General features: G+C 41.2%; 1 long non-coding RNA gene across 1 annotated transcript in view; it reads right to left on the bottom strand.

Annotated features, from left to right (window-relative positions):
* LOC114618155 overlaps positions 1-6570 on the bottom strand; it is a 13812-nt gene that overhangs the window by 6403 nt on the left and 839 nt on the right. The gene's annotated exons all lie outside the window — the stretch shown is intronic.

Here is a 6570-nt window from a genome sequence, read left to right as displayed (position 1 = left end):
CAGTACTCGTAGCATGCAGTACTCGTAGCATGCAGTACTCGTAGCATATAATACTCATAGCATGCGGTACTCGTAGCATGCAGTACTTGTAGCGTGCAGTACTTGTAGCACGCAGTACTTCTAGCATGCAGTACTTGTAGTGTACAGTACTTATAGCATACAGTATTTGTAATGCCTGACCTGTCACTTTCCTCTCTTCACCTCTGTTGGTCACGCTAATCAATATTTTTCTGACTTCACATCTGGCCTTATAATTTGATTTTGTTTTGAGACAGTATCTTGTGATGTATCCCTTGGCTGGCCTAGAACTCAGGATACCTACCAAGCTGCCTTTGAACTTTTGTAGAGCCTTCTTTCTGCCTCTGTCTCTTAAATACTCAGAGACTTGTGGCATCATGCCTGACCTAGCATCAGATTTTCAAACCATTTAGTTAGGAAAGCAACACCAACATAAAGAAATTGCAGTGGATATTACAAGTAAAATGGGAGGCAGTCTCCGAGTGAGAGAAGACAAGGATGAGGCTGTCCTCCAGAGTGGCAGTGGGGCTGGTGACTGATAGTCCAGGCCTGAGACTGAGTTTGCATGCTAGCCTAAACTATACAGTGAGACCCTGCTTCTACAAAAGAAAAATGACCCAGTGGAAAAGCAGGAATCAGCAGGTATGAAACAGACACCTAGTAGTTCCTGTAGACACCCATCCTAGTTCCCGTGTCTTACAGGGTCTAATTTTTGACAGGCCAAACTGAGTCTCATGGGAGTTGGAAGAAAGACACTGAATAGACGTTAACAGAAAACTTGGGAGAAATTGTGGAAAAGAACGTGCAGAGGAAAAACTATGCCAAACTCTTGCTTGCATTTTGGAAATGGCTCCAGCTCACTTTATCTATCTATCTATCTATCTATCTATCTATCTATCTATCTATCTATCTATCCATCCATCCATCCATCTATCTATCTCAGATCACATGCTTTCCCTCACTTTATTCTGAGCTTGGCTGACAGTACAGAAGGGCCTGGGGCACCTCCCTCACTCTATTTTGTTTTTATAGTCACTGGGTGCTTGCCTCATTTTCTCCTAGCAGACTATCTACTCTTACAAAGGAAGTGGACTGTGTTTTTCTTTACATTCTTTGTAATGCTGTCTGGTGTAAACACTGACGCTGATTAGAGCCCATACACCTGTCTCATTCAAAGTTCATACTTCATATTGTAAAAGAGATCCTTTCCTTTGCTCTTGAGAGCCTCATCTTTTAACAGTGCTGTCTCCAAACCTTAGCCATCATCAGAAGGTTCATCTCAAAGGCAGCCCCTTAGCTTACCTGGCCTAGAGAGGAGAGCAACTTCAGAGCTTTCTCAGGGGGTGGGTACTTTCACTAATCCCCTCCTTGTTCTTATAGAAGGAAGTTCTTTTATCCTGCAGCTGAGATCCATACAGCTCAACATTATTTCCTTTAGCCCTGCTATGCCAGGAAAGCTGTTATAAATGTGGGCTACTGCTGAGTTAAGAGTTCAATCGGGGGAAAGCCATGTTTGCTAGTAGAAAAACATCTTAGAGGCTTAGAGTGACATGGAGTTTCAAGACTGATAGTTTTACATAGCTCCAAGCAGATGTCTCTCCTCTAATAGTCAAGGCCTAATTTCCACCCTCAAAATTGGATATGAGCACGCACATAATTAGTGAGTCAGCAACTCTTAGAACTTTGAGACTAGGGGTGAAAGCATTTATTCCTGGTACTATGGAGGCCACAATAGGAGGACTTCTTGAATTCAAGGGTTTTAGAGCAGCTCAGGCAACACAGCAAATCATACCCAGACCAAAAGTAAAATCTGCATTAGGTTTTCAATAGCACCTTTCACTCCATCTCTGCAAGAACTCAGACATTCCTCTTTAGTTGTAATGGAAGTATTCTGGTCCCTGACTGTGGCTGGTGCTGGAACTTACTTTCCTCCTGGAGCTGCTCAAGAACACAAGAGTCATCTTATGTCATCTTACAGTCATCATAATGGCTGTAGTGGTCAAGTGCATCAGCCAGCCATGTGACTGCCTGCTTCATCTCCTTACCATCATACTCAGAAGAAACTCTAATTGCAAAATCTCTATCCAGTACTACATCTTATAGGGAAAAGGCTCAGTGAAAGGATATGACCAGCCCTGAAAACTAAATTCTGTACTAGCCCAGATTAAATAAAAAAAGACAACTCATATACTATCTTGAACACAAGGGTTCAATTTAAAGAATTGCTACTTATCTCAAGGACATAGAGCAGCAAGAGGATGTCTAGAAAGGAACAAACAAAATCCTAAATACAGAAATAATATAAATAGGAAGTGGTCACTCCCCTCACGACTATGACTCAGTCACACAGAACTCCGAGTGTGGCCAACTGGGTATCAGAGGTTCTACATCCATGCAAAGCCACTTTAACTATTGAGAGGGCTGCTGTTCATGGAGGTGCACTCATGGTGTTCCACTAGGAAGCTAGGCAAAAGAGTCCAAGGAAGCTGATTGTGTAGTTGTCTGCAAGCTTGTCTCTGGGGACTCCTGGATATAGCTGTGTGAGAGAGGTGTGGTCTATCACTGGTCACTGCCACTGGTGGAACCTGGTGCTGAAAAGGTTGCAGATTTCATGTACTGAAAGAGCCTGTCTAAAAGAAACATAGTACTGGGATGGGAGAGACTTCTCAGGGGTTAAAAGTCTCTTGCAGAAGGCTCAGGTTTGATTCCTAGCACCCACGTGGTGGCTCACAACCATCCATAACTCCAGTTCTAGTAGATCCATCTTCTGAACTCCTCAGACACTTATGTGACATATACCATGCACATACATAAATGCAAGCAGAATATACATATAGACATATAAATAAGTCTAAAAAAAAAGGAAAAAGAGCCGGGCGGTGGTGGCGCACGCCTTTAATCCCAGCACTTGGGAGGCAGAGACAGACGGATTTCTGAGTTCGAGGCCAGCCTGGTCTACAGAGTGAGTTCCAGGACAGCCAGGGCTACACAGAGAAACCCTGTCTTGAAAAACCAAAAAAAAAAAAAAAAAAAAAAAAGGAAAAAGAAACAAAATATACTACCAAGTAGAGAGCTTCTCCTCTGCTGTCTCTCCAATGCCCTCTATTGACAGCTTAAGTTCATGCCAGCTAGCAAAGTGACATGATTTGACTACATTTTAATCCAAGCAAAGGAGGGTATATTTGGAATCTTACAGTAATAGTGTTAACTATCTATTTCCTTTAATTGAAAAAAAAAACTACAGTGAGAACTGTATTTCACTGGGCCTCTGAAAAGCAATGGAAATAAGCCAGGGATTCGCTTATAGATAGGTGGATACATACCTACACAAATACAGATCTGCAGACGATTCAGAGGTTTATGCATCCTATATGCCTATTTCCAAAGGCAGATTAACACCTACTGATTAGGCTGAAAATCTTCTTGAGGTTTATTTAAATTTAATGTCATAGTCTTAATTTTATTTGAATGCTGTTCAGCAATGAAGATAACAGACACTGGAGAAATGGTCAGTAATTCTAGAGATTACTAGGCCTAGGAAATCAAGGAAAGCTCTGAAAGCCTATCAGCAGAAAGGTGAGCAGTTGTGAGCCACTGGGATTTGTTCTTGGACAGTCGTACACAGAGGGGGAAGAAGATCTGTTATGATCTGCTGTGCTATAATTAAGTGTATTATAATAGCTTGCCTGGAATGAGACCAGCACACTCTACTTCCTGGTTCTCATGCCTATACTCCTCTTCCCACATCTTTTCAGGGCTAGTTAATGTGGCCAGCACAGCCCAACAGAGGTGACCAAAAGATTTCCAGGATTGTCATAACAGGCATTATAGCTTCTGTAGTTGTCCCTTGGACATCTTCTTCTGGGGAAACTGCATGTGTGGGACACTCAACCAATCCTGTAAAGGGGCTGAACAGAGAAGAACGTAGAATTGGTTCCAACAATCGGTTCCAACTCACTAGCCATATGAGTCAAGTACTTGCTTCATCACTTACTGCGTTTGCAAATGACTGAGTGTTAGCTAAAAGCTTGATGCAACGCCATTACGAGTCTCAAACTAGACCACAAATAGGTCCCCAATTCTAACCCATGGTGTTTGGAGGGATTTTGTTTTATAATTTAGTACATGCTTATAGATCAATAATCTCTGAGAATGGAACCTGTACCTCCTGCTCCCCACATCATAAATAAATGTGAAAAGAATTTAAAAAGAATAAAGGTATTTTTGTTCTGAGGATGTAGTTGCAGAATGCTTGCCCAGCATGCATGAGACCCTGCATTCAGTCTGTAGCACTGATAAAAAGCAAGAATAAACAGATTTTGGGTTAATCAAAGGGGAGGAGTAGGCCTAACAATGAATGCTAAAACTGCAGACTTTAACTCATCTTCAACAGCTGTGGATGTTTATACAACTGGCTATGCTAGGATTCTCCTTTCTTTGCAAATGTTTCTTAGACCTTCAGAAATATGGGAAGAGTGACTGTAGGATTTGAAAGGTTTCTAACATCTTTATCTAGCTTCTTCTAACATGTTTCTGAAAAGCTTTTCTTTTTTCTTTCCCTATGGTTGTTTTTTTTTTTTTTTGAGATGGTATCTTAGTTAAGGTTTCCATTGCTGTGAACAGACAGACACCATGACCAACGCAACTTTTATAAAGGACAATGTTTAATAGGGACTGGCTTACAGGTTCAGAGGTTCAGTCCATTATCATTTTGGCAAGAAGCATGGTAGTGTCCAGACAGACATGGTGCTGGAAGAGCCAGAAGTTCTATATCTTAATTAAAAGGAAGTTAGGACTAGACTGTCTCCAGGCAGCTAGGGGGAGGGTCTCAAAGTCCACCCACACAGTAACACAGTTCTTTCAGCAAAGTTAACCTACTCAAACAAACCCACACCTCCTGATAGTGCCAACTCCCTGGGCCAAGTCTATTCAAACCACCACAGATGGTGTCTTGTTAAGTTGCTCAGACTGGTCTTGGACTCTTGAGCTCTACTGAGCCTCCTGTTTCAGCCTCAGCTTTATAACTGGGACTATAGGTATGTACCACTGGGACAGCTCTTTTCCATTTTCTAAAAGATGCTTTATAATCAAACATCTAAGACCAATTAAGATTTTTTAAAAATAGTGATGAAATGAGCTAATTTTCATAGGCTTCCAGTACTACAGGTGTTCAGGGTTTTTTGTTTTGTTTTTTAAATTGCACTACATTTGATTGTCTGTGGCATGGCATCATAAAAAAAAAATGTCAAGGGTGGTGAAAGAAAATGGAAGAATCAGAAGCCAGATGGCCAGTATCACCTTTCAAATCTGCAATTGCAAAATGACTTGACAGAGGCTCTTTCACATTTTCAAATTTTATCTGCCACATGTCAGTGCCATGGAAACCCTTTACCAACTGGTACCTCTTAGTCATCCCTAATTCAAAGCCAAACAGTATCAATATTACAGAGACCACCATTTCCAATATTATTCTATATCTCCATGTTTTAATAAAATAGAATATTTGCACAATGTGCCCCAGTTCAATAGGAGCAAAATTTTAGGTACCCCCTTTAATACAAGAGGTTATAAGGTTGAAAATCATCCCAGTTATTTTAATTTCTTGATCATTTTGTTTTAATGTTTTTGTCTCCCGCTAGTAAACCTTGGATGGACTCTACTTACCATTGTGAAATGTCTTAGTAATTATGAACATTTTGTGGCTAGTGTACATTTTATAGTCCTGCATGAGGTTACATTAGCTGTAAAGGATTCCTGGCAGCTTGAGTCACATGACAGGAGCCACAGGACTGGCTGGTGGGGGTTATAAGGAGGGCCTGGGTTAAACAGGATTCTGACATGAAACAATCTTGTGAAGACAGCTCATAGTGTCATAAAGACCCAGCCTCCTTTATTTGCTCTGTCTTTTCTCTTTTTCTTCTTCTTTGTTTCTTCATATAAGTCATGAACATATAAGCTGTTCAAAGTCCAATAGCCACTAGCTTTAAGGAAGCCTGAAAAGGGGTTTTTAATCTAGAATTAAGGTTCCATGGGAGTGACTTTGGTAAATAAAGACCAGCCTTAACCCAGGGGGTTATGGCCACGGTGACCTGAAACGGGGACTTCAGTGTTACAAAAGAATAAAATTTAAGACAGTACAGCCTTTGACATCTAGGGTATCCTAACATAAATACAAGATTGTATAGGGAAGGAAGGTGTACAGCAGGATTTCCCAACCTTCTTAATGCTGCCACCCTCTAACACAGTTCTTGTGTTGCGCTGATCCCCAACCACAAAATTATTGTTGCTACTTCATTAACTGTAATTTTGCTATTGTTACGAATCAGAATGTAAACATCTGATAAAGAGTGACTATGAAAGGGGTCATGACCCACAGGTTGAGAACCACTGCTTTAGGGGATTCCGCCCTTTTAATTTCAGAGAAGAATTTCCCCTTGGTCACTAATCCAGTGGTAGCTTTAAGTCTTTCCTGAAGGAGAGAGGAGAGAGAGGAGAGAGAGGAGAGAGAGGAGAGACAGGAGAGAGAGGAGAGAGAGGAGAGAGAGAGAGAGG

The sequence above is a fragment of the Grammomys surdaster genome, unplaced genomic scaffold (genome assembly GCF_004785775.1).
Source record: "Grammomys surdaster isolate TR1022 unplaced genomic scaffold, NIH_TR_1.0 140, whole genome shotgun sequence".
In the NCBI taxonomy this organism is placed as follows: domain Eukaryota; kingdom Metazoa; phylum Chordata; class Mammalia; order Rodentia; family Muridae; genus Grammomys; species Grammomys surdaster.
This window is presented reverse-complemented; position numbering and strand designations above follow the sequence as displayed.